Raw genomic sequence first — 21,005 nt, 5'->3', positions numbered from 1 at the left:
AGACTGAATCAGGAAGACACAGAAAATATGAACAGACCAATTACCAGAACTGAAATTGAATCAGCAATTTAAAAATTCCCAACAAAGAAAAGTCCAGGACCAAATGGCTTCACAGGTGAATTCTACCAAACATTGAGAGGAGTTAACACCCATCCTTCTGAAACCCTTCCAAAAGTTTGCAGAGGAAAGAAAACTTCTGAACTCATTCTAGGAGGCCACCATCACCCTGATACCAAAACCAGATAAAGATATTACACAAAAGAAAACTACAGACCAATACCACTGATGAACATAGATGCAAAAATCCTCTACAAAATACTAGCAAACCGAATCCACTAATAAATTAAAAGGCTCATACACCATGATCACGTGGGATTCATCCCAGGGATGCAAGGATTTTTCAATATCTGCAAATCAATCAGTGTGATACACCGCATTAACAAACTGAAGAATAAAAACCATATGATCGGGCTTCCCTGGTGGCACCGTGGTTAAGAATCCACCTGCCACTGCAGGGGACACGGATTCGAGCCCTGGTCCCGGAAGATCCCACATGCCGTGAAGCAACTAAGCCCGTGTGCCACAACTGCTGAGCCTGTGCTCTAGAGCCTGTGAGCCACAACTACTGAGCCCGCGTGCTACAACTACTGAAGCCTGTGCGCCTAGAGCCTGTGCTCCGCAACAAAGAGAAGCCACCGCAATGAGAAGCCCGCACACCGCAACAAAGAGTAGCCCCCGCTCGTTGCAACTAGAGAAAGCCCGCACACAGTAATGAAGACCCAACACAGCCAAAAATAAATAAATAAAATAAATTTATTAAAAAAAAAACATATGATCATCTCAATAGATGCAGAAAAAGCTTTTGACAAATTTCAACACACATTTATGATAAAAACTCTCTAGAAAGTGGGCACAGAGAGAACATACCTCAACACAATAAAGGCCATATATGACAAACCCACAGCTAACATTATACTCAATGGTGAAAAGCTGAAAGCATTTCCCCTAAGATCAGGAACAAGACAAGGATGTCCACTCTCGCCACTTTTTTTCAACATAGTTTTGAAGGTCCTAGTCACGGCAAGCAGAGAAGAAAAAGAAATAAAACGAATCCAAATTGGAAAAGAAGAAGTAAAACTGTCAGTTTTTACAGATGACATGATACTATAAAATCCTAAAGCTGCTACCAGAAAACTACTAGAGCTCATCAGTGAATTCGCTAAAGTTTCAGGATATGAAATTAATACACAGAAATCTGCTGCATTTCTACATACTAACAACGAAAGCTAAGAAAGACCAATTAAGCAAACAATCCCATTCACCATTTAGAACTAATAAACGAGTCAGCATCGTTGCAGGATAAAAGTTAAATATTAAAAAAATCAATTGTATTATGATATACTTGCAATTAACAAACTGAAAATGAAATTAAGAAAACCATTCTGGGGGAATTCTCTGGCAGTCCAGTGGTTAGGACTCTGCAATTCCACTGCAAGAGGGCATAAGTTAGATCCCTGGTTGGGGAACTAAGATCCCTCAAGTCAAGCAGCACAGCCAAAAACAAAAAGAAAAGCAAAAGGAAACCATTCTGTTCACAACAGCCTCAAAAAAATTAAAATATTAATGTAAATTTAACATAAGAAGAGAAAAACTTCTACTCTGAAAGCTACAAAAAATGACTGCAAGAAATTAAAGAATATCTAAATAAATATCTAAATCAATAAATATCTATCTAAATCAAACATCCCAAGTCCACGGACTTACTGTTAAGAAAGCAATTCTCACCAAAGTGATCACAGATTCAACACAATCCCTATCAGAATCCTAGCTGATTTCTTAGTAGAAATTTTGCAAGCATATGGAATTGTCAAGGACCCAGAAGAGCCAAGACAATCATGAAAAATAAGGTCATGTTGGAGGACTCATACTTCCCAATTTTAACTCACAGAATGGGAGAATATATCAAAATCAAAATTTTGATAAGAATGTGTATCTAGAATACATAGAACTCTTAAAACTCAATAAAAAAGAGAAATAGCCCAAATAAAAACCAGGCCAGGATCTGAATACACATTTCTCCAAGGATAACACACAACTGGCCAATAAGCACACAGAAAGATGTTCAACATCATAATCAGGAGGCAAATGCAAATCAAAAGCAAAATGAGATACAACTTCACATCCACTAGAATAGATCCAATGAAAAAGTCAGATAATAAGTGTTGGTGAGTTAGTAGAGAAATTGAAATCCTCATACATTGCTACTGGGAATGTAAAATGGTGCAGCCACTTTGGCAAACAGTCTGACAACTCCTCAGATGATGAAATATAAAGTTATCACATGATCTAGGAATTCCATTCCTGGGTACGTACCCAAGACAAATGAAAACATATTGTCCATATAAAAACCTGTACATGAATAGAAAAGCATTTATATTTTATAAATATAAAATCATTATTTTATAAAAGCATTATTCATAGTAGCCAAAAGGTGGAAACAACCAAATGTCCATCAACAAACAGATAAACAAACTGTGATACATACATACGATGAAATATTATTGAGCCATTAGAAGGAATAAAATAATGATACAAGCCCTAACTTGGATGAACCCAAAAACATCATGCTGAGTTACAAGAAGCCAGTCACAAAAGTCCACACATTAAATGATTCCATTTGTATTAAGGTCTAGAATAGGAAAATTTATAATAGAGACAAAGTAGATCAGTGGTTGACTTAGGGCTTGGGGGGAGGTGGGTGATGAGGAAATAGAGGGGTGATAGCTAAGGGGTATAGAGTTTCTTTCTGAGGTGATAAAAATGTTCTAAAGTCAACTGTGTTGATGGTTGCACATATCTGTGAATAGGGTAAAAATCATTAAATGGTACACTTTAAGTGGGAGAATTATATATGTGCATTACATATTAAAAAAGCTGTTTGAAAAAAAAATGTTCTATGAGCATTTGAAAGGTTGTGTTTTAAAAGCATACAAACATTTATACACATCAACCTCAATATTTCCAGATGTTTCTCTAACTCTGCTTTTTTTTTTTTTAATTTCATTTCTATGGTCTGTCATGGGCTAAGTATGTGTGTTCAAGCTCTCTAGTGTTCTGTATTATCCATTTCTCCTTGAGGGTCCTCTAGGGCAGCGGTCCCCAACCTTTTTGCCACCAGGGACCGGTGTCATGGAAGACAATTTTTCCACAGACGGGGTTGGGGGGTGGGGGGATGGTTCAGGCGGTAACGTGAGGAATGGGGAGCGATAGGGAGCTGCAGATGAAGTTTCTCTCGCTCGCCCGCCCGCCGCTCACCTCCTCTGTGCGGCCTGGGCTAGAGTATGCTTCTGCAGGTTATATTTCCATCTTTCTTTTCCAAGCTATGTCTCCTAGACTACCCACTGCAGAATTGCAATGTTGTTTTTTCATCTTACACATTCTTTTTTGTGTGTGATAAACACAGAAGATTAAATTTACCATCTTAACCAATTTTTAAGCATACAGTTCAGCAGTGTTAAGTATGTTCACACTGTTGCACAACAGATCTCTAGAACATCTTCATCTTGCAACACTGAAACTCTATACCCAATAAACATGAACTCCCCCTCCTTTCTCTCCCCAGCCGTTGGCAGCCACTTTTCTACTTTGTTTCTATGATTTTCACTATTTCAGATACTTCACGTAGGCGGAATATACAGTGTTTATCTTTTTGTGACTGGCTTATTTCACTCAGCACAAGGTCCTTGAGATTCACCTATGTTATAGCATGTGACAGGATTTTCTTCTTTTAAGGCTGCATAACATTCTATTGTATAGATATCACATTATATTTATCCATTCATCTGCTGATGGACGTATCTTGATTATCGTGAGTAATGCTGCAATGAACATGGGTGTGCAGATATCTGTGAGATCCTGCTTTGAATTCCTTTGGATATACACCCAGAAGTGGGATTGCTGTATCATATCGTCATTCTATTTTTAATTTTTTAGGAACCTCCACACTGTTTTCCATAATGGCTGTGCCGTTTTATATTTCCACCAGCAGTGCACAAGGGATCCAATTTCTCTGCATCCTTGACAACGATTGTTATTTTCTGTTCTTTTGATACTACCCATCCTAATAGGTGTGCAGTAGTATCTCATTGTGGTTTTGATTTGCATTTCTTTGATGATTAGTGATATTAAGCATCTTTTCATATACTTGTTGGCCATTCATATATACTCCCTGGAGAAGTGTCTATTCGAGTCCTTTACCCATTTTTAAATTGGGTTTCTTTGTTGTTGACTTTTAGAAGTTCCATATATAATCTGGATATTGGTCACTTATCATGATTTGCAAATATTTTCTCCTATTCCACAGGTTGTCTTTTAACTCTGTTGATTGTGTCCTTTGAAGCAGAGTTTTAAATTCTGATATAGTATAATTTATTTATTTTTGCTTTTGTTGCCTATACTGTTGGTGTCATAGCCACGAAATCATTGCCAAATCCAATGTCATGAAGCTTTCCCCCCATGTTTTCTTCTAAGAGTTTTATAATTTTAGCTCTTCTGTTTGGATCTTTGATCCATTTTGGGTTAATTTTGTATATGGTAAAAGGTAATGGTCCAAATTAATTCTTCTGCATGTGGATATCCAGTTTTCCTTTGACAGCTAGGTAGTAATGGCTTGTGTCCTATACACTTTTCTTTTATGTTATTAGAAAAAGGGGGCCATGGGTGAACATAAATAGATTTGATCTTGGGTCTTTTTTATTGTAATTTTTTAAAAGTTTGTATTGAGATTCTTTCTGTCTTTGTCACAGTCATCTGGAATGCCTTAAGCTTTCCCTCCCCTGTTTCAGTGTTGAGACATGATACTTCACTTCTAATACTATCAGCCTTGGGTATTTAATTGTAATTTTGTTTCTAAATTGCCAGTGTCTTTTCCCAGAAGTAACAATTATCTTACAAATAAATACATACATCCACACAGACAAAGAAGCACTGAAGTGATATGCATAAGAAAGCAAAAAATAAAAAGATGGAACTCTGTTTAAATTGTGAGACTATAGTCTCATCAGAATTAAGTGGAAACACGTAGACACAGGCGTTTGCGTGTGCATGCTCTCTCTCTCTCACACCCCCTACCCCACTCCCCATTACCTGCAATATCTATTTGCAAGGATTTCTTCTCTTCGGGCCAGGCTTCCTTAGGAACGGTCCTCTTACTGTGGATCTCCCCTTTCTGTTTAATGGCTTTAGTGTCTGCTAGATTATCAATCTTCGTGTCTTGTAGTTGAGCTGACTGCTCTGAAGCAGCAGCAGCCCTGGAACCTAAGAGAGGGAAATCACGATTCAGACAGGAAGCTGACAAAAATTATTTTAAAATACCTCTCAAGCATCTACTAGTGTGAGAAGAGAGTTACACTGGATAAACAGTGAGATGGATGCAGGACAGGAATAAAGACGCAGACGTAGAGAACAGACGTGAGGACACGGGGAGGGGGAAGGGGAAGCTGGGACGAAGTGAGAGAGTGGCACGGACTCATATACTACCAAATGTAAAATAGATAGTTAGTGGGAAGCAGCCGCATAGCACAGGGAGATCAGCTCAGTGTGGTGTGACCAGCTAGAGGGGTGGGATCGGGAGGGTGGGAGGGAGATGCAAGAGGGAGGAGATATGGGGATATATGTATATGTATAGCTGATTCACTTTGTTATAAAGCAGAAACTAACACACCATTGTCAAGCAATTATACTCCAATAAAGATGTTTAAAACAAAACCAAAAAAACTGAGATGGAAAGAGAAAAGCATTTTGGGCAAAGGTGAATACATATGAAAAAAAATGGAATCAGGAAAGCAATTGAACATCTAAGAAACAGTGCAAGTATATAATTTATTAGATTATAGAATTTGTAAGGAAAAGAGAAAAATTAGCATTTGAAAGGTTCTTTGGGAGCCCATTCTACTGTTCTGAAAGACTAGGCTTAAAAAGTTTAGTTTTCATTCTTTTTCTTTAATAAATGTATTTATTTGTTTATTTATTTGGTTGCATTGGGTGCTCATTGCTGCGCGCGGGCTTTCTGTAGTTGCGGCGAGCGGGGCTACTCTTCGTTGTGGTGCGCGGGCTTCTCATTGCGGTGGCTTCTCTTGTTGCGGAGCATGGGCTCTAGGCTCGCGGGCTTCAGTAGTCGTGGCATGCGGGCTCAGTAGTTGTGGTGCATGGACTTAGCTGCTCCACGGCATGTGGGGTCTTCCTGGACCAGGGCTTGAACCCGTGTCCCCTGCGACGGCAGGCAGATTCTTAACCACTGCGCCACCACGGAAGCCCCTCTTGTTTCCTGTTCTTGTTCTATGTTATTTTGCTTATTTTATATACTCAACAATAATTTGGAAGACAGATATCTAGTTTTAAAATTCTTTTCGAGTTTCATTTTTTGGTAGCTTTTTTCCATTGTGGTAAAATATACATAAAATTTACCATTTCAAACATTTTTAAGTATACAAGTTAAGGCATTAAGTATATTCACATTGTTGGGCAACCATCACACCATCCATCTCCAGAATTAACTCATTTTCCCAAATGGAAACTCTGTACCTATTAAACAATAACTCCCTTTTCCTCCTCCTCCAACCCTTTTGTGACTGGCTTGTATTACTTAGCACAATGCCTTCAAAGTCCATCCACAGTGTAGCATGTGTCAGAAATTCACTCCTTTTTAAGGCTGAATAATATTCTATTGTATGTATGTATCACATTGTATTGATCCATTCATCAGGTGGTAGACATCTGGATTGTTCTCACCCTTTGGCTATTGTTAATAATGCTGCTATGAACCTGGGTGTTCAAAATCTGTTCAAATCCCTGCTTTCGATTCTTTTGGGTATATACTTAGAAGAAGAATTGCTAGATCATATAGTAATTCTATGTTTCATTTTTTGAGGAACCACTACACTGTTTTCCACGGTGGCTATACCATTTTACATTCCCATCAGCAATACACAAGAGTTCCAATTTCACCATATCCCTGCCAACCCTTGCTCTTTTTTATTTCATAAAAGCCATCCTAATGGGTATGAAGTGGTATCTCTTTGTAGTTTTTATTTACATTTCCTTCATGACTAATGAAGTAAAACATCTTTTCACGTTCTTTTTGGCCATCTGTATCTTTCCTGGAGAAATGTCTCTTCAGATTCTGTACTCATTTAAAAATTAGATTGCTTTTTGCTGTTGTTGAACTGTAAGAGTTCTTCATATATTATGGATAGTCATCTCTCATCAGATATATGAATTGCAAATGTTTTTCCCAATTCTGTGTGCAACCTTTTTACTATGTTGATGGTGTTTTTTTTTTTTTTTTTTTTTTTTGGTGCACACAAGTTTTAAATTTTAATCAAGTCAAATTTATTTTTTATGAAAACTTCTTTAACCTATCTGATCACCAAGTCATGAATAAAATGACAGCTCTTTAGTCAAAAAGACAAAAAAATACAATTGTTTTTTCTTTTCATGCCTTTCATTCCAAAATTAACTTTTGGCATTTTTTTTTCCACCTTGTAACTAAATTTGCTATTTAGATGAGTGTTGTGTCAAACTGACTTCAAAGTTCACCACTGATCACTTTCAGCATTGCTTCATTTCTCTGTAATGAATTCTTCATTTTGATTCATCTCTTCAGCTGGGTGAGTCTTCAAGTGAATTTTTCAAGAAGGTACAGAGGTTGAATATACTTTCTAGCTGCTGTGTACTTGTGAAAATGTCTTTTCATTGTCATAGTGCTTAATGAAAATGCACTGGGTCCATAAATCCTTGAATTATATAATTTCCCCAATAAATACAGATTTGGTTCCATTATTTTTACATTTAGTATTTTAAATAAGCCTGATATCAGACTAAATTTTCTTCTCTTAACTTTTTTTTTTAAATTGTATATTTATGGGATTTTCTTCTATTTATTTTGACTCAAAAATCTTTTTCTGATATGTGTCTCAGTCTCTGATTTTTCCCTGGATTTTTATGGCAACTTTCAATCTGCATACAGTGTTCCCCTTTTCAGGAGGAGGATGTTTTATTCAATTAAGTGTTTGAATATTACTTTCTTCTTCAGCTGCAGATATAATTCTTGGTTTGGTTTACTTAGCTATGTTTCTTATGTCTCTCATCATCTTTCACAGCATTTTCATTTTCTTCTCCTTTTTCCTCTGTAATTTTGCAGACTCTCAGATTTGTCCTCATCACTAATTTAACTTCCTTCATGTTAATTCCACCCTTTCTTGCCTGCAAAATGTATTTTAAATCTGTTACCAAATCTTTACAGTTTTAGGCAGTCTTTTCCTTCATATGTTCATTCCTGCCCACCCCCTCCCCCACACACACACACTTTTTTTCTAAATTGAGACAAAACATGAAATTCACCATTTAAGGGTTCTGCCGCGGAGACACGTGAAGGTCGGTGACTTGGTGCGGAGTTTGTCTCGGCACGCGTGGCCGCGCTGGGATGGCGTCCTCCTCGTCTTCCTCCGCAGCGGGTTTGGGCTCGGTCGACCCGCAGCTGCAGCATTGCACGGAGGTAGAGACTCAGAAGCAGCGCTTCCAGCAGCTGGTGCACCAGATGACGGAACTTTGTTGGGAAATGTGCATGGACAAGCCTGGGCCAAAGTTGGACAGTCGGGCTGAGGCTTGTTTTGTGAACTGCGTTGAGCGCTTCATTGATACAAGCCAATTCATCTAGAATCGACTGGAACAGACCCAGAAATCCAAGCCAGTCTTCTCAGAAAGCCTTTCTGACTGACCTGAGTATTACCTCTCTGGAAAAGGAAGGTAGTTCAAGAAATGAAGAGCAGTTGATGGGATGGTTGAAGAAAAGGCTGTGGGGGGATCGGCTCCCACCTTTGTCACTCTTGGGACATCCTGTCATCTGAGAATGAATAAAGACCGATTTTTGTGTGTGGGGGTGGTTTGAGGGTCAAATGTGTTTGGGGTTGTGTTTTTTAATGCTAATCTTGGGAAAACAATTGACAGATGAATGGAAAACTCTACTAGGTGTATGTTACTGTATGTGGGACGATGCTTTCCTCATAGTCCCATTAACTGCTTCCTATAATTTTAATAGTGGAACTGCTCTATAATTTGATATGTGGGACCACATAGGTAATAATCTGTTATTTGTGTGGATTCCTTTCAGATTTCTGGAGAGATCGATATACATCTTTGTGTCTCTCAGAAAGGGCAGCAGTGGGGGAAAGAGTAATTTGGTACTTGACTGTAGGCCTCCTTATCTAGTGTTTGATTATCAGTGCTGGAAAAAAAATGTATGGAGTATTCATACAGTACATTTCACTTTTCTAGATTATCTCCCTCCCTTATACTGTGATTCACTTAAATTTCTATATATAAAGTACAGTCTTGAGCTAGTACAGGTAGCCTGAGAGTCTAGAGGACTTTAGTTAAAGGAATCTAGCCAGCGAACATAATTCTCATACTAAACTGCCACAAGGAAGACGTTAACTTACCCTGTATGTCAGGGTCCAAAAAAATTTAAAGATGTGCCTAAATGAAAAAATAAGTTATAAAGATTTAGGCCAGTCAAAAACTAACAGCAGTTTCAGGTAGAGGTGCATGCCTAACGTAAACCAGCATAGTTTCCATTTACTGCGTTCTTTTCATCACTGAAATAAAAACTTCTACAAGATTCAAAAAAAAAAATTCACCGATTAAAGTAAGTGTACAATTCACTAGTTCTTAGTATTTTCACAACCAATATTGCTATCTAATTCCAGAACATTTTTGTCACGCCCCCACAAAGAAATCTTGTATATGTTAGCTGTTACTCCCTATTTTCCCCTCCCCAACATCCCCTGGCATCCACTAATCTACTTTCTGTCTATATGGATTTGCTCATTCTGGACATTTCATATACATGGAATTATACAATATATGACCGTTTGCTATTGGCTTGAAATATTTCTCCGTTTAATAGTGTCAGTTTTTCGGACTTCCCTGGTGGTACAGTGGTTAAGAATCCGCCTGCCAATGCAGGGGACACGGGCTCGAGCCCTGGTCTGGGAAGATCTCACATGCCGCGGAGCAACTAAGCCTGCGCGCCAAAACTACTGAGCCTGCGCTCTAGAGCCCAAGAGCCACAACTACTGAAGCCCATGCACTTAGAGCCCGTGCTCCTCAACAAGAGAAGCCAGCACAATGAGAAGCCCGCGCACCACAACAAAGAGTAGCCCCTGCTCGCCACAGCTAGAGAAAACTCGCGCGCGGCAACGAAGACCCAGCGCAGCCAAAAATAAAAATACAAATAAATAAATAAATAAATTTATTTATTTATTTAAAAAAATAGTGTCAGGTTTTTTCATTTTAATTCTGTTAGTTTTTCTTTATGTATTTGGGACTTGCTTATACTGCATTTGTCTTTTAAGTCATATAGGAGAAAAACTGACTTACAAACAAAAATACATTTATACTGTCTTTTGTATTTACTTATGTAGTTACCTTTAGTACTTTTTTCATGTGGATTTAAGTTACTGTCTGGTGTTCACCATTCCATCTTGAAAAAAATCTCTTTAGTATTTTCTGTGGGTCAGTTTGCTAGCAGTGGAGTCTTTCAACTGTTGTTTATCTGAGAATGTCTTCATCTCTCCTTCATTTCTGAAGGGTAGTTTTGCTAGGTACAGAATACTTGGTAGGCAGGTTCTTTTCCTCAGCTCTTTGCATATGTCATTGCAATGCCTTCTGGCCTCTATGGTTTCTGATGAAAAATCAGCAATTAGTTTTATTGAAGATTCTTTGTACATGATAACTCCGCTCTTGCTGCTTTAACACTGTCTTTGTCATTTGATGGTTTATGATGTATGTAGATGTGGCTCTCTTTGACTGTATCATGCTTGGACTTCCTTGAGCTTTTGGGATGTGCAGATTAACAGCAGTCATCAAATTTGTGAAATTTTAGGCCATTATTTCTCCAAATACTCCTTCAGTCTCTTTTTCTGTCTCTTCATCTGGAACTCCCATTATGTGTATAATAGGATGCTTGAAGGTGTCCCATAGGACTCTGAGATTCTGTTAATTTCTCTTCATTCTTTTTTCTTTCTGTTTCTCACACTGGATAATCTCAATTGGCCTATCTTCAAGTTCACTGACTCATACTTCTGCCTGTTCAAATCTGATACTGAGCTTTCTCCAGTCAATTTTTTATTTTAGTTATTGTACTTTTCAACTACAGATCTTCTATTTGGTTCTTTTTTGTAATTTCTCTTTATTGATATTCTCTATTTGGTAAGACACTGTTCTTATACTTCTTTTTTTTTTTTTTAAACATCTTTATTGAAGTATAATTGCTTCACAATTGTGTGTTAGTTTCTGCTTTATAACAAAGTGAATCAGCTACAGATATACACACGTTTCCATATCTCCTCCCTTCCGCATCTCCCTCCCTCCCACCCTCCCCATCCCACCCCCCCCCAAGGTGGTCACAAAGCACCGTGCTGATCTCCCTGTGCTATGCGGCTGCTTCCCACTAGCTATCTATTTTACATTTGGTAGTGTATATATGTCCATGACACTCTCTCATCCTGTCGCATCTCACCCCTCCCCCTCCCCATATCCTCAAGTCCATTCTTTAGTAGGTCTGTGTCTTTATTCCCATCTTGCCACTAGGTTCTTCATGGCCCTTTTTTTTTCCCTTAGATTCCATATATATGTGTTAGCATACTGTATTTTTTTTTCTCTTTCTGACTTACTTCACTCTGTATGACAGACTCTAACTCCATCCACCTCATTACAAATACCTCCATTTCATTTCTTTTTATGGCTGAGTAATATTCCACTGTATATATGTGCCACATCTTCTTTATCCATTCATCCGATGATGGACACTTAGGTTGCTTCCATGTCCTGGCTATTGTAAATAGAGCTGCAATGAACATTTTGGTACATGACTCTTTTTGAATTATGGTTTTCTCAGGGTATATGCCCAGAAGTGGGATTGCTGGGTCGTATGGTAGTTCTATTTGTAGTTTTTTAAGGAACCTCCATACTGTCCTCCATAGTGGCTGTATCAATTTACATTCCCACCAACAGTGCAAGAGTGCTCCCTTTTCTCCACACCCTCTCCAGCATTTATTGTTTCTAGATTTTTTGATGATGGCCATTCTGACCGGTGTGAGATGATACCTCATTGTAGTTTTGATTTGCATTTCTCTAATGATTAATGATGTTGAGCATGCTTTCATGTGTCTGTTGGCCATCTGTATATCTTCTTTGGAGAAATGTCTATTTAGGTCTTCTGCCCATTTTTGGATTGGGTTGTTTGTTTTTTTGTTATTGAGCTGCATGAGCTGCTTGTAAATCTCGGAGATTAATCCTTTGTCAGTTGCTTCATTTGCAAATATTTTCTCCCATTCTGAGGGTTGTCTTTTGGTCTTGTTTATGGTTTCCTTTGCTGTGCAAAAGCTTTTAAGTTTCATTAGGTCCCATTTGTTTATTTGTGTTCTTATTTCCATTTCTCTAGGATCTGGGTCAAAAAGGATCTTGCTGTGATTTATGTCATAGAGTGTTCTGCCTATGTTTTCCTCTAAGAGTTTGATAGTGTCTGGCCTTACACTTAGGTCTTTAATCCATTTTGAGTTTATTTTTGTGTATGGTGTCAGGGAGTGTTCTAATTTCATACTTTTACATGTACCTGTCCAATTTTCCCAGCACCACTTATTAAAGAGGCTGTCTTTTCTCCACTGTATATGCTTGCCTCCTTTATCAAAGATAAGGTGACCATATGTGCGTGGGTTTATCTCTGGGCTTTCTATCCTGTTCCATTGATCTATATTTCTGTTTTTGTGCCAGTACCAAACTGTCTTGATTCCTGTAGCTTTGTAATATAGTCTGAAGTCAGGGAGCCTGATTCCTCCAGCTCCATTTTTCGTTCTCAAGATTGCTTTGGCTATTCGGGGTCTTTTGTTCTCCATAGAAATTGTGAAATTTTTGGTTCTAGTTCTGTGAAAAATGCCAGTGGTAGTTTGATAGGGATTGCATTGAATCTGTAGATTTCTTTGGGTAGTAGAGTCATTTTCACAATGTTGATTCTTCCAATCCAAGAACATGGTATATCTCTCCATCTATTTGTATCATCTTTAATTTCTTTCATCAGTGTCCTATAATTTTCGGCATACAGGTCTTTTGTCTCCTTAGGTAGGTTTATTCCTAGATATTTTATTCTTTTTGTTGCAATGGTAAACGGGAGTGTTCTCTTAATTTCACTTTCAGATTTTTCATCATTAGTATATAGGAAGGCAAGAGATTTCTGTGCATTAATTTTGTATCCTGCTACTTTACCAAATTCATTGATTAGCTCTAGTAGTTTTCTGGTGCCAGTTTTAGGATTCTCTATGTATAGTATCATGTCATCTGCAAACAGTGACAGCTTTACTTCTTCTTTTCCGATTTGGATTCCTTTTATTTCTTTTTCTTCTCTGATTGCTGTGGCTAAAACTTCCAAAACTATGTTGAATAATAGTGGTGAGAGTGGGCAACCTTGTCTTGTTCCTGATCTTAGTGGAAATGGTTTCAGTTTCTCACCATTGAGGACAATGTTGGCTGTGGGTTTGTCATATATGGCCTTTATTATGTTGAGGAAAGTTCCCTCTATGCCTACTTTCTGCAGGGCTTTTATCATAAATGGGTGTTGAATTTTGTCGAAAGCTTTCTCTGCATCTATTGAGATGATCATATGGTTTTTCTCCTTCAATTTGTTAATATGATGTATTCACGTTGATTGATTTGCGTATATTGAAGAATCCTTGCATTCCTGGAATAAACCCCACTTGATCATGGTGTATGATCCTTTTAATGTGCTGTTGGATTCTGTTTGCTAGTATTTTGTTGAGGATTTTTGCATCTGTGTTCATCAGTGATATTGGCCTGTAGTTTTCTTTCTTTGTGACATCTTTGTCTGGTTTTGGTATCAGGGTGATGGTGGCCTCGTAGAATGAGTTGGGGAGTGTTCCTCCCTCTGCAATATTTTGGAAGAGTTTGAGAAGGATAGGTGTTAGCTCTTCTCTAAATGTTTGATAGAATTCGCCTGTGAAGCCATCTGGTCCTGGGCTTTTGTTTGTTGGAAGATTTTTAATCACAGTTTCAATTTCAGTGCTTGTGATCGGTCTGTTCATATTTTCTATTTCTTCCTGGTTCAGTCTCGGTGGGTTGTGCATTTCTAAGCATCTGTCCATTTCTTCCAGGTTGTCCATTTTATTGGCATAGAGTTGCTTGTAGTAATCTCTCATGATCGTTTGTATTTCTGCAGTGTCAGTGGTTACTTCTCCTTTTTCATTTCTAATTCTATTGATTTGAGTCTTCTCCCTTTTTCTCTTGATGAGTCTGGCTAATGGTTTATCAATTTTGTTTATCTTCTTGAAGAACCAGCTTTTAGTTTCATTGATTTTTGCTATTGTTTCCTTCATTTCTTTTTCATTTATTTCTGATCTGATCTTTATGATTTCTTTCCTTCTGCTAGCTTTGGGGTTTTTTTGTTCTTCTTTCTCTAATTGCTTTAGGTGCAAGGTTAGGTTGTTTATTCGAGATGTTTCCTGTTTCTTGATGTAGGCTTCTATTGCTATAAACTTCCCTCTTAGCACTGCTTTTGCTGCGTCCCATAGGTTTTGGGTCGTCGTGTCTCCATTGTCATTTGTTTCTAGGTATTTTTTGATTTCCCCTTTGATTTCTTCAGTGATCACTTCGTTAATAAGTAGTGTATTGTGTAGCCTCCATGTGTTTGTATTTTTTACAGACCTTTTCCTGTAATTGATATCTAGTCTCATAGCGTTGTGGTCAGAAAAGATACTTGATACGATTTCAATTTTCTTAAATTTACCAAGGCTTGTTTTGTGACCCAAGATATGATCTATCCTGGAGAATGTTCCATGAGCACTTGAGAAAAATGTGTATTCTGTTGTTTTTGGGTGGAATGTCCTATAAATATCAATTAAGTCCATCTTGTTTAATGTATCATTTAAAGCTCGTGTTTCCTTATTTATTTTCATTTTGGATGATCTGTCCATTGGTGAAAGTGGGGTGTTAAAGTCCCCTACTATGATTGTGTTGCTGTCGATTTCCCCTTTTATGGCTGTTAGTATTTGCCTTATGTACTGAGGTGCTCCTATGTTGGGTGCATAAATGTTTACAATTGTTATATCTTCTTCTTGGATCGATCCCTTGATCATTATATAGTGTCCTTCTTTGTCTCTTGTAATAGTCTTTATTTTAAAGTCTATTTTGTCTGATATGAGAATTGCTACTCCAGCTTTCTTTTGATTTCCATTTGCATGGAATATCTTTTTCCATCCCCTCACTTTCAGTCTGTATGTGTCTCTAGGTCTGAAGTGGGTCTCTTGTAGACAGCATATATATGGGTCTTGCTTTTGTATCCATTCAGCCAGTCTGTGTCTTTTGGTGGGAGCATTTAATCCATTTATATTTAAGGTAATTATTGATATGTATGTTCCTATTCCCATTTTCTTAAATAGTTTATGTTTGTTATTGTAGGTGTTTTCCTTCTCTTGTGTTTCTTGCCTAGAGAAGTTCCTTTAGCATTTGTTGTAAAGCTGGTTTGGTGGTGCTGAACTCTCTCAGCTTTTGCTTGTCTGTAAAGGTTTTCATTTCTCCATCGAATCTGAATGAGATCCTTGCTGGGTAGAGTAACCTTGGTTGTAGGTTTTTCTCCTTCATGACTTTAAGTATATCCTGCCACTCCCTTCTGGCTTGCAGAGTTTCTGCTGAAAGATCAGATGTTAACCTTATGGGGATTCCCTTGTGTGTTATTTGTTGTTTTTCCCTTGCTGCTCTTAATATGCTTTCTTTATATTTAATTTTTGATAGTTTGATTAATATGTGTCTTGGCATGTTTCTCCTTGGATTTATCCTGTATGGGACTCTCTGTGCTTCCAGGACTTGATTAACTATTTCCTTTCCCATATTAGGGAAGTTTTCAACTATAATCTCTTCAAATATTTTCTCAGTCCCTTTCTTTTTCTCTTCTTCTTCTGGGACCCCTATAATTCGAATGTTGGTGCGTTTAATGTTGTCCCAGAGGTCTCTGAGACTGTCCTCAGTTCTTTTCATTCTTTTTTCTTTATTCTGCTCTGCAGTAGTTATTTCCACTATTTTATCTTCCAGGTCACTTATCCGTTCTTCTGCCTCAGTTATTCTGCTATTGATCCCGTCTAGAGTATTTTTAATTTCATTTATTGTGTTTTTCATCGTTGCTTGGTTCCTCTCTAGTTCTTCTACGTCCTTGTTAAATGTTTCTTGCATTTTGTCTATTCTATTTCCAAGATTTTGGATCATCTTTACTATCATTATTCTGAATTCTTTTTCAGGTAGACTGCCTATTTCCTCTTCATCTGTTAGGTCTGGTGTGTTTTGACCCTGCTCCTTCACCTGCTGTGTGGTTTTTTGTCTTCTCATTTTGCTTATCTTACTGTGTTTGGGGTCTCCTTTTCACAGGCTGCAGGTTCGTAGTTCCCGTTGCTTTTGGTATCTGTCCCCAGTGGCTAAGGTTGGTTCAGTGGGTTGTGTAGGCTTCCTGGTGGAGGGGACTAGTGCCTGTGTTCTGGTGGATGAGGTTGGATTTTGTCTTTCTGGTGGGCACGTCCACGTCTGGTGGTGTGTTTTGGGGTGTCTGTGGCCTTATTATGATTTTAGGCAGCCTCTCTGCTAATGGATGGGGCTGTATTCCTGTCTTGCTAGTTGTTTGGCATAGGGTGTCCAGCACTGTAGCTTGCTGGTCGTTGAGTTAAGCTGGGTCTTGATGTTGAGATGGAGGTCTCTGAGAGATTTTCACCGTTTGATGTTACGTGGAGAAGGGAGGTCTCTTGTGGACCAGTGTCCTGAAGTTGGCTCTCCCACCTCAGAGGCACAGCCCTGATGCCTGGCTGGAGCACCAAGAGCCTTTCGTCCACATGGCTCAGAATAAAAAGGAGAAAAAAATAGAAAGAAAGAAAGAAAGAGGATAAAATAAAATAAAATAAAGCTATTATAATAAAAAATAAGAAAAAAAATTAAGAATAAATGTATTCAGAAAAAAAATTTTTTTTAATTTTTAAAAATAGATTTATTAATTTTTTGTAGTAAAAAATAAGAAAAAAATTATTAAGAAAAAAATTTATTAAGAAAAAATGTTTAATTTTTTAAAATAAAAAATATGAAAAAACTTATTAAAATTTTTTTTTAATTTCTAAAAATAGAAAATAAGGGAAAAAATATTAAGAAAACATTTATTAGGAAAAAAAATTTTTTTGAGTGAACAAAAAAACAAAGAAAAAAAACATGGACGGACCTAACCCTAGGACTAATGGTGAAAGCAAAGCTATACAGACAAAATCTCACCCAGAAGCATACACATATACACTCACAAAAAAAGGAAAAGGGGAAAAATTAATATATTCTGCTCCCAAAGTCCACCTCTTGAATTTGGGATGATTCGTTGTCTATTCAGGTATTCAACAGATGCAGGCACATCAAGTTGTTTGTGGAGCTTTAACCCACTGCTTCTGAGGCTGCTGGGAGAGACTTCCCTTTCTCTTCTTTGTTCGTACAGCTCCCGGAGTTCAGCTTTGGATTTGGACCCGCCTCTGCGTGTAGGTCGCCTGAGGGCGTCTGTTCCCCGCCCAGACAGGACGGGGTTAAAGAAGCAGCTGCTTCGGGAGCTCTGGCTCACTCAGGCCGGGGGGAGGGAGCGGTATGGAGGAGGCGGGGCAAGCCTGCGGCAGCAGAGGCCGGCGTGACGTTGCAGCAGCCTGAGGCGCGCCGTGCGTTCTCCCGGCGAAGTTGTCCCTGGATCACGGGACCCTGGCAGTGGCGAGCTGCACAGGCTCCCGGGAGGGGCGGTGTGTAGAGTGACCTGTGCTCGCACACAGGCTTCTTGGTGGCGGCAGCAGCAGCCTTAGCGTCTCCCGCCCGTCTCTGGGGTCCACGCTGATAACCGCGGCTCACGCCCGTCTCTGGGGTCCGCGCTGTTAGCCACGGCTCGCGCCCGCCTCTGGGGTCCGCGCTTATAGCCGCGGCTCGCGCCCGTCTCTGGAGCTCGTTTAGGCGGCGCTCTGAATCCCCTCTCCTTGCGCGCCACGAAACAAAGAGGCAAGAAAAAGTCTCTTGCCTCTTTGGCAGCTGCAGACTTTTTCCCGGACTCCCTCTCGGCTAGCACCGAAGCCCGAGCCTCAGCTCCCAGCCCCCACCCGCCCCAGCGGCTGAGCAGACAAGCCTCTCGGGCTGGTGAGTGCCACTCAGCACCGCTCCTCCGTGCGGGAATCTCTCCGCTTTGCCCTCCGCACCCCTGTGGCTGCGCTCTCCTCCGTGGCTCCGAAGCTTCCCCCCTCTGCCACCCACAGTCTCTGCCCGTGAAGGGGCTTCCTAGTGTGTGGAAACCTTTCCTCCTTCACAGCTCCCTCCCACTGGTGCAGGTCCTGTCCCTATTCTTTTGTCTCTGTTTTTTCTTTTTTCTTTTGCCCTACCCAAGTACGTGGGGAGTCTCTTGCCTTTTGGGAGTTCTGACGTCTTCTGCCAGCGTTCAGTGGGTGTTCTGTAGGAGCAGTTCCACGTGTAGATGTATTTCTACTGTATCTGTGGGAAGGAAGGTGATCTCCTCGTCTTACTCTTCCGCCATCTTGCCCCTCTCCCTATACTTCTTTAGACATGGTTTCATTTAGTTCTTTGAACATATTTTAAATAGCTATTTTAACATCTTCATTTAGTAAGTCCAATGTCTGAGGTTCCTCACAGACAGTTTCTAAACTTTTGTATGGTCCATATATTTTGTTTTTACTTTGAATTTCCATATCTTGTAACTTTTTGTTGAAAACTCGACATCTTAAAAAATATAATGTGACAACCCTGGAAATCAGAGTCTACTACCTCCCTACAGTTTCCTGCTGTTGCTTTACGCTGTTTTTTTTTTAAGTAACTTTTCTGAACAAATTCTATGAAGTCTACTGAAGCTGCCACTCAACTAGCTTAGTGGTCAGCTAATGCCTAGATGGAGGTATCCTTAAACATCTAGAAACAATAAATCTCCCAGTCTTTGCCGAGGGACTACGTGCACATAGCCATCAATGCTGAGGGCAGGGAGTTATCAATTCTGCCTTAGCCTTCCCTTTCTTCTTGCCCAGAGCCTCAAGGGCAGCCAAAGGTAAAGGGTAGGCCCCTCTCAGATCTTTCCTGAGCATGCACTCAGGCCTGTGCACACTTGTGGTCTTCTAGAGTCCTAGGAATATATCAATGCTTTTCAAAATATCTATGGACATCTCATCCTCAGTTTTTCCGTTAAAGCTTTTGGTTAGTCTATTGTTTGTCTAAAGTGTTATCCACTGCCTCCTGCATTGTGACATTAAAACAGTTGCCTGGGGACTTCCCTGGTGGTCTAGGGGGTAAGACTCCGGGCTCCCAATGCAGGGGCCCCGGGATCGATCCCTGGTCAGGGAACTAGGTCCTGCAACTAAGGAGTCCGCATGCCGCAACGAAGATCCTGAGTGGTGCAACTAAGACCCGGCGCAGCCAAAATAAATAAATAAAATAAATAAATATTTAAGAAACTAAAATAAAACACTTGCCTGTAAGTGTTTTTTGACAAACACCTCACACATAGACACAGAGGCTCATACGCACTGGATAGCTCTGGGTAAGGTCAAATAAAGATAAGCCTTTTGAGTGGAGTCTTCCAGAGAGCCATCAGACAGATCAAATACTGACAATTCTTTGGGAATGAAATTGTGAAAGAGGTCCAGCTCTGTTCTGCTCCCTCCAGTCCTGGGAATGCAGGCTGATATTTTTCAAGGTTATCACTGAGCTGAGTGTGGCAATGAGAATAGGGCAAGGTAAAATGCCACAAGCTTACTATTCTTATCAAGGTTCAGCCATTTTTCTTGAATAAATGCTTACTACAAAAGCTACAAGCCTTTGGTTAATTTCGAGTTTTGGAAAAGTTTTCCATAAAGTTTTGCCAAAATTCTGTTGCTTTTATCACAGGGCAAAATGTTGGAGGTCTTTACTCCACCATTTTTTTCTGCTATTAACTCCTCACTTTGTTTTAAAAATCCCAACCAGTTCTCTCCCCATGGCTTTTTGCTCCTATTGACAGTACTAGTACACAAAATATTTAAATGTCTTTAAATGAATATAAAAATAACATCTATATTATATATTGGTATGAGGTATAAAATGGCTTACAAAAAAAAAGACATAGTACCTATCTTCACAGAACTTACTGTCAGATATAAATGAAATCCTGTTACTACTTCAGAGTGTTACTTGACCTAATGAGTAAATCTCTAACATCTATCTCTTTCTTTGCGAGGTTACCTTTGCCTTGTTTTTTTGTTTTTGTTTTGTTTTTAATTTATTTATTTTTATTTTTGCCTGTGTAGGGTCTTCGGTGCTGTGCACGGGCTTCCTCTAGTTGCGGCGAGCGGGGGCTACATTTCGTTGCAGTGCGCGGGCTTCTCATTGCAGTGGCTTCTCTTGTTGTGGAGCACGGGCTCTAGGCATGCGGGCTTCAGTAGTCGTGGCTCGCAGGCTCTAAAGCGCAGGCTCAGTAGTTGTGGCGCACAGGCTTAGTTGCTCTGTGGCATGTGGGATCTTCCCGGACCAGGGCTGGAACCCGTGTCCTCTGTATTGGCAGGCGGATTCTTAACCACTGCGCCACCAGGGAAGTCCCTTTGTTTTTGTCTCTAAAAGAATTTTATGAGTTCAATTGTTTACTCATTCTCAACTGAGGAGAAATTATTTGGTCCAAATATCTGCAATGGTTTATGACTTGCCCTTGGCCCCAAACTCTAGTTGGATCTTTCTAGTATCTATAGAATCACAACATACTAATAGACACTATCTATCAGAACAATTCCTAGGCTTTCATCTAGATCAGCTCTACTGGTCTAAGAAACTATTATTTTCTACTGTCAACTCCCTCACTCTCAGAATAGATGCAGAACATGATAAATGACAACCTCAAGTATATATAGCCAACAGATCTC

The 21,005-nt window shown here is 39.4% G+C and overlaps 1 pseudogene across 1 annotated transcript; it reads left to right on the top strand.

Moving 5' to 3' along the window:
• The first annotated feature begins 157 nt into the window (after positions 1–157).
• On the top strand, positions 158–10,320 carry LOC309621995 (mitochondrial import inner membrane translocase subunit Tim8 A pseudogene; annotated as a pseudogene). Its single transcript has one exon. The product of its transcript is annotated as a mitochondrial import inner membrane translocase subunit Tim8 A pseudogene (transcript).
• The last annotated feature ends 10,685 nt before the right edge of the window (positions 10,321–21,005 follow it).

The sequence above is a fragment of the Balaenoptera borealis genome (assembly GCF_965194805.1).
Source record: "Balaenoptera borealis genome assembly, contig: HAP1_SCAFFOLD_1360, whole genome shotgun sequence".
NCBI classification, from domain to species: Eukaryota; Metazoa; Chordata; class Mammalia; order Artiodactyla; family Balaenopteridae; genus Balaenoptera; species Balaenoptera borealis.
The sequence above is the reverse complement of the archived record's forward strand: the minus strand, read 5'-3'. Positions and strand labels throughout refer to the sequence as shown.